The sequence below is a fragment of the Prionailurus bengalensis genome, chromosome C2, assembly GCF_016509475.1.
Source record: "Prionailurus bengalensis isolate Pbe53 chromosome C2, Fcat_Pben_1.1_paternal_pri, whole genome shotgun sequence".
NCBI classification, from domain to species: domain Eukaryota; kingdom Metazoa; phylum Chordata; class Mammalia; order Carnivora; family Felidae; genus Prionailurus; species Prionailurus bengalensis.
Genome location: NC_057350.1, coordinates 17,048,081 through 17,055,706, shown reverse-complemented (window position 1 = coordinate 17,055,706; position 7,626 = coordinate 17,048,081). Strand labels below are relative to the sequence as shown.

Genomic DNA, 7,626 nt, shown 5'->3' with positions numbered 1-7,626 from the left:
ATAGTGATTCAACACTTCCATACAATACCCAGTGCTTATCACAAGTGCCATCTTTAATCCGCATTACCTATTTAACCCCCCCACCCCCACCCATCTCCCCTCTGGTAACCATCAGTTTGCTCTTTATAGTTAAGAGTCTGTGGTTTGCCTCCCTCTCTCTTTTTTTCCCCTTGGTTCATTTATTTTGTCTCTTAAATTCCACGTACGAGTGAAATCATATGGTATTTGTGTTTCTCTGGTTTCTTTTGCTTAGCATAATACTTTCTAGCTCCATCCATGTCATGGCAAATGGCAAGATTTCATTGTTTTTCATATCTGAGTAAAATTCAGCTTTGCGCAGTGGCAGTATCGTAGCCAATGAAGTTTATACGAGGCACAATTATTGCTAATTGAAAACTTTTCCCGTATCTGAGTAAAATTCACGTATATATTCACATATACATATTCATATATATACCATATATATTCATATATATACCATATATATTCATGTGAATATATATGTGAATATATATATGAATATATATGTGAATATATATATCATATATATATTCATATATATATTCACATACATATTCATATATGTGAATATGTATATGAATATGTATATGAATATGTATGTGAATATATATGATATAATATGAATATATATATGAATATATATATAAATATATATATATCACATCTTTCTTATCCATTCATCAGCCAATGGACACTTCGGCTGTTTCCACATTTGGCTATTGTAGATAATGCCGCTATAAACATTGGGGTGCATGTATCCTTTTGAACTGCTAGATCATAGGGCAGTTCTATTTTTAACTTTTTCGGGTACCTCCATACTATTTTCCAGAGTGGTTGCACCAGTTTGCATTCCCACCAACAGAGCAAGAGAGTTCTCCTTCTTCCACATCCTTTCCAGTACCTGTTGTTTCTTGTGTGGTTGATTTTAGCCATTCTGACAGGTGTGTGCTGATGTCTCATAATTTTGATGTATATTTTCCTGAATATCAGTGATGTCGAGCATCTTTTCATGTGTCTGTTGGCCATCTATACATCTTCTTGGTAAAATGTCTATTCATGTCTTCTGCCCATTTTCTAATTGGATTATTCATTTTTTGGGGTTATAGGTTTATACGTTCTTTACATAGTCTGGGTACTAACACTTAATCATATATGTCATTGCAAATATCATCTCCATAGGTTGCCTTTTAGCTTTGTTGGTTGCTTCCTTCACTATGCAGAAGTTTTTTGGGTTTTTGTTTTTTGTTTTTTTATAAAGTCCCAATAGTTTGTTTTTGCTTCTGTTTCCTTGCTTCAGGAGACTCAGCTAGAGAGAACCTGCTACAGGTGAGGTCAAGGAGGTTACTGCCATATTCTCCTCTAGGATTTTTGTGGTTTCAAGTCTCACATTTAGGTTTTTCATCCATTTTGAGTTTATTTTTTGTTTGGGGTAAGAAAGTCATCCAGTTTCATTCTTTTGCATGTTGTTGTCCAGTTTTCCCAACATCACTTGTTAAAGAGACTGTTATTTTCTCACTGGATATTCTTTGTCAAAGATGAATTGACCATGACCCAGTATGGGTACCTTTCTAGGTTTTCTATTCTGTTCCAGTGATCTATGTGTCTGTTTTTATGCCAGAACCATGTTGTTTTGACCACTACAGTTTTATAATATAATTTGCCTCCTTTGCTTCTTTTGTTCAAGGTTGCTTTGGCTATTCAGGGTCTTTTATGGTTCCATACAAATTTTAGGATTGTTTGTTCTGACTCTGTGAAAAATGCTGAGGGTATTTTGTAGGGATTGCATTAAATGTGTAGATTGCTTTGGGTAGTATAGCATTTTAACAATATTTGTTCTTCTAATCCATGAACATGGGATATCCTTCAATTTCTTTGTGTTTTCAGTTTCTTTAATTAGTGTTTTATAGTTTTCAGAGTACAGGTTTTCACCTCTTTGGTAGGTTTATTCTTAGGTATCTTTTTGGTTTTGGTGCAATAGTAAATGGGATTGATTCCTTAATTTCTCTTTCTGCCACTTCATTATTAGTATACAGAAATTCAAAGGTTGGTTTTGTATCCTGCAACTTTACTAAATTTGTGTATCAGTTCTAGTAGGTTTTTTTGATGGAGTCTTTCAGATTTTCTATATAGAGTATCACGTCATTTGCAAATAGTGAGTTTTATTTCCTCCTTGCTGATTTGGATGTGTTTTATTTTTTTGTGGTGTCTGATTCCTGTGGCCAGGACTGCCATCACTATGTTAAATAACAATGGTGAGAGTAGTTATCCCTGTCTTGTTCCTGATTGTAGAAGAAAGGCTCTCACTTTTACTGTATTGAGGATGGTATTAGCTGTGAATTTTTCATATAAATGGCCTATATTATGTTGAAGTATGTTCCCTCTAAACCTACTTTATGAGGGTTTTTATCTTGAAAGAATGTTGTACCTTGTCAAATGCTTTCTCTGCATGTGTTTAAACAATCACAAGGTTTGTGTTCTTTCTTTTATTAATGTGGCATATCGCATTGATTGATTTGCAAATATTTAACCACACTTACAACCCAGGAATAAATCCCACTTGGGATTGGGTAAATCCAATTTATTTACCCATTTATTGGGTAAATGATTTTTTCGATGTATTGTTGGATTCAGTTTGCTAGTATTTTACTGAGAAATTTTGGATCTACGTTCATGAGAGAAAGTGGCCTGTAGCTCCCCTTTTTAGTGGTTTTGGTACCAGGGTAATGATGGCCTCATAGAATAAATTTGGAAATTTTCCCTTTTCTGTTTTGTAGAATCGTTTAAGAACAGTTACTAACTCTTCTTTAAATGTTTGGTAATTATTGATAGATATGTATTTATTACCATTTTATTATGTGTATTTTCATTGTTTCTGGAGATTTTCTCTGATCCTTTCTTGTCTTTGTCACTTTTGGTGTCTCCTTTCAACTCAAAGAGTTCCCTTTAATATTTATTTCAGGGCTGGTTTAGTGGTGATGAGCATTTTTAGTTTTTGTTTATTTGGGAGACTCTTTATCTCTTCTATTCTAAATGTTAGCCTTGCTGGATAGAATATTCTTGGCTGCCGAGTTCCCAATAAGCACTTTGAATATATCATGCCACTCCCTTCTGGCTTGCCAAGTTTCTGTTGAGAAATCTCCAGCTAGCTTTATGGGTTTTCCCTTGTTAGTGAAGGAATTCTTTTGTTAGAATAGATTCAGGTATTGGCTAAGGGGTACTTTAGGGAGGGGTAGTATAGTATTGCAGTTTATTTCGTCTTTTATCTAGGTTTCTGTTATGGAACACTATCTTACTAATTTTCCTACCCTGGGCAAATGCTTCCCATTACCATTCAACTTTCCAGAGATATTGTGACTCAGATTTAGTTTCCTGGGGCTATAGGATCTCTACATTATCAGCTGTGGGTTAATGCTTTTCCTCTTCCTTTTACTTCTTTTTATGCAATGAGTTTCCTTCTGCTTAGAGCCAAGTGTATATGAAACAAAAATGGAACATCAGCCTGGATTCTCCTTCAACTTTTAATTCCTTCAGTTTTATGCTTGTATAACACTGAGTTACTCTACAGTATTTTTCCTTCTTTTACCATGAGCAAACCATTGCATTAGATCTTATTATTTTAAGAAAAACATTTCTTTTAATTTTTTTAATGTGTATTCGTTTTCAAGAGACACAGGCAGAGCATGAACAGGGAGAGAGAGAGGGAGATACAGAATCTGAAGCAGGCCCTAGGCTCCGAGCTATCAGTGCAGAGCCCAGCGTGAGACTTGAACTCATAAACAGTGAGATCATGACCTGAGCTGAAGTCGGATGCTTAACTGACTAAGCCACCCAGGCTCCCCAAGAAAAAGATTTATGAGATATATACTTCCGGAATAGCGACAATGACATTTGGCAAAATGCTCATTCTGAACACAGATTGATTGTGAGTATGAAAGCAGATCCTCTTTGCTTTAGCTAAGATATCACAGTCTTTGGCAGGTTTGCTCCACCGTTTGTGGCTTAGGGTTATAATTCTTTCCCTGAAGAAGTTTATCTTCTCTCTTTTTCTTATTTTGCTTTTGCTGGCAGTAAGTTTTAATAGAGTATTGAGACGTAAAATGTTTCTACTCAATGCCTTACAGTATCCACATTTCTGGACACTCTTTTTAAGATTAATTAATGATTTTCAATTCATATGACCTATTTGCTACCCTCTTTCTTTCTAGTCACTTGAATACATGACAACAAAGTACAAATGCTCTGAACAATAGTAAATTAATAAATCATTCTGATTCCTGTAATTCTATCTTCCAGGCCATCTCGACTCCTTATCTTAGCTACATGAATGTGAAATAAATAATTGACTATAGTTTTAGGGTTGTCTGGGTGTCTCAGTCAGTTGAACTTCCGACTTCGGCTCAGGTCATGATCTCATGGCTGATGGATTAGAGCCCCACTTCAGGCTCTATTCTGACAACTTAGATCCCAGAGCCTGCTTCAGATTCTGTGTGTCCCTCTCTCTCTGTCCCTCCTTCATTCACAGTCTGTCTGTCTGTCTGTCTCTCTCTCAAAAATAAACATTAAAAAATTCTTTTAAATAATAATTGACTATAGTTTTAAAAATAAGTGATCTAGGGGCACCTGGGTGGCTCAGTTGGTTAAGTTTCCAACTTTGACTCAGGTCATAGTCTCACATGTGAGTTCGAGCCCTGCATTGAGCTCTTTGCTGACGGCTCAGAGCCTGAAGCCTGCTTTTGGATTCTGTGTCTCCCTCTCTCTCTGCCCCTCCCTTGCCCACACTCTGTCTCTCTGTCTCTCTCAAGAATAAACAATAAAAAAATTTTTAAAGAAATAAAAATAAGTGCTTTAAAATTTTTTTAATAAAATTAAAATAAGTGGTCTAAATATGTTTTTGCTAAGGTAAACAGCTAAAGATTCTAAAAACTGAGATTTCAATTTCTTGTAAAAGCAAAAGGTTTAGAGGGGCGCCTGGGTGGCTCCATTGGTTAAGTGTCTGACTCTTGATTTCGACTCAAGTCATGATCTCATAGTTCATGGTTTGAGCCCCACATTGGGCTCTGCACTGATAGTGCAGAAGCTGTTGGAATTCTTTCTCTCCCTTTCTCTCTACCCTCCCTGCTCGTGCCCTCTCTTTCTTTATCTCTCTCAAAATAGATAAATAAACTTTAAAAACCCTTTGAGTAGGCATACATTTTGCTCACTAGTAGTCCCACCTAATTTCAAGATTAATTTATATATCCTCCATACATTACTTTTTTTCTTTCATGCATTTCTTATTTATGTGCACAGCATTAAAGTAATACTTACTTCAGAACTATCATATTGAGGTCCTTTACATTTGTGTTGGGGGGCGAATGTGATTCTTTTTTCTAGGACAATAGTTAATGAGGAGGAAATAAAAAAGGAAATAAGGAAATCTTTCATAAATTTAGTATAAATTAGTGTCATGAGTTATTCAAATTAAGCACTACAAAGAAGAGAAGGAGAATGGATTCATCCAGCTCAGGAATATTTGAAGAAAGAATTTGGAAAGGCCCTTGAAATGTCCATTTTATGTGGACTGATGAAGAAAACTGAGGCTTGCATGAAAGTCAGAAGCAAAAGCGCAAAACAAGCTGAACAAAGGAAGAGACAAAAAATGAGCAGAGATTGAGAGAATACATACTGAACACATATCTCATTCATAAAATTTTCTTTAAAGTATCTAAGCACGTGATCAGTTTTTGTTATAGAATGTAAATCCCTCAAGCAACATTTCCCAAGTAGGAAAATTACCTACATCTAAGTGTATTTAAGATGCACCTTGAGTATATTTAAAATGCAAGTTCCCAGGTCATGTTCTATACCTACTGAATCAGAGTCTCTGGACCTGGAATTGACTTGAATATCTGCACTTTGAACAAAAAAAATCCAGGTGACTTCTGCTCACTAGGGTTTTGAAACCATTCATGTGTTTGTGTCTACATGAGATGAGGAATGTTAACTAAGTTGATTGTGTTAATCATTACAAAACATGTGTAAGTCAGGTCATTGAGCTCTGTCCCTTAAACTTATACAGTGCTGTGTGTCATTATATCTCAATAAAATAGGAAGGAGAAAAATAAAACCACTCAGCCAAAGTGTAGGGCGCAGTCTCTTTAGTAACCTGTATTCAATTTCCTATGCAATCTTTATAAAGATTCTAAATAAATATTTAAAAGCATTAATGTTAAGACCTAAACAATTTAGAAGATGTTTCCCAAATGAAGCTGGTTTTCTTATGAAAGGGGAAGTGTGGTTGAATCTACATATCAAGAGAATGAGGCCCAAAACTCACCTTAAATTTCTAAGGAAGGTAATTTTCTTAATCTATACCCCTTTTAATAGTGAATTGCCTTTGGGGTTCTTATTCATTTTACAGTTAATAAATCAACTAATGAATCTACAAATCCTTGTTAAGAAATGCCTATAATTTAGCAACACAGAGGTGATACAAAAGAAGAGTTGTGTAAGTCATGAAACTTGACTCAGGAGTTTGCAAACAAGATGAGAAAACAAGAGAAAATTTGCAAGAATAAAAGATACTTACATTGGATTAATTTTAAATGCTCTTCACAGGCTCTTTAGAAGCTAAGGAGAAGAAAGGAAATTTTTCTTGTGGTAAAGTCAGATTGAAATAAGTCACTGGGCTAAGATCTGGATTTAAAAGTTGGATAATATGATTTACCCATTACAGAAAACACCCAAATAGTCACTATGTAGGGGAAAAACTCAATTTAGGGGAAAAACTCAACTATAAAATAGCATTTATGTCATAATAATCTAGTAGTTGTCAATTAGTGTCTTCTAACATAACACAGGATTTCACAGAATATTATCCTTCAACATAGCACTTCATCAAAATTTCATTTTCAGTAAATCCAATTATCTCATTCTTATAAAAGTAGCCCACAGTGCTAAGAAAACAAGAAACTGACTTCTAGATGATGCTTGGTCTTGTTCCATTTAGTTTTAAAATTGCATATTTCTTCAGAAAATAAGTTTTACTGTCATATTTTGGCAACATGTGGAGTACCTTCAATTTGAATTTACTTATATTCTTTTTTATCAGAATGCAATATTTACTTATATTCTTTTTTATCAGAATCTCACAATATTGCAGAATTTTTAAGAACAGTTTAAATTTGAAAGCCTTAATATGGATTTCCACAATTTTATATCTCATTTTTATATGTTCTGTTATTATTTGGGGGTTGAAATTTTAGCATGAAATCTTAGCATGATCTAGACTGCAGTTAAAGTCAAAGAAAGTTGACACGTGCATATTTCTCATTTATTTTAGAATTCAGGTTTATATAGTTTTAATTCAAGGCTACACGTGTCTCCTTGATTCAGATTTACTTCTTCCTTTTGACGTACTAAGAACAGAGGAGCAGATAAAATTAGCTCCTGGGTGGCTCAGTTGGTTAAGTGCTGACTTCGGTTCAGGTCTTGATCTCAGTTTCTGGGTTCGAGCCCTGCATTGGGCTCTGTGCTGACAGCTCAGTCTGGAGCCTGCTTTGGATTCTGTGTCTCCCTGTCTCTTTGCCCCTCCCCGACTCATTCTCAATCTCTCTGTCTCTCTCC

General features: G+C 35.1%; 1 non-coding gene across 1 annotated transcript; it reads left to right on the top strand.

Annotated features, from left to right (window-relative positions):
- The first annotated feature begins 328 nt into the window (after positions 1-328).
- On the top strand, positions 329-474 carry LOC122492568. The gene has a single exon (XR_006299721.1). It is a non-coding gene; the product is annotated as a U4 spliceosomal RNA (small nuclear RNA).
- Positions 475-7,626: the final 7,152 nt, after the last annotated feature.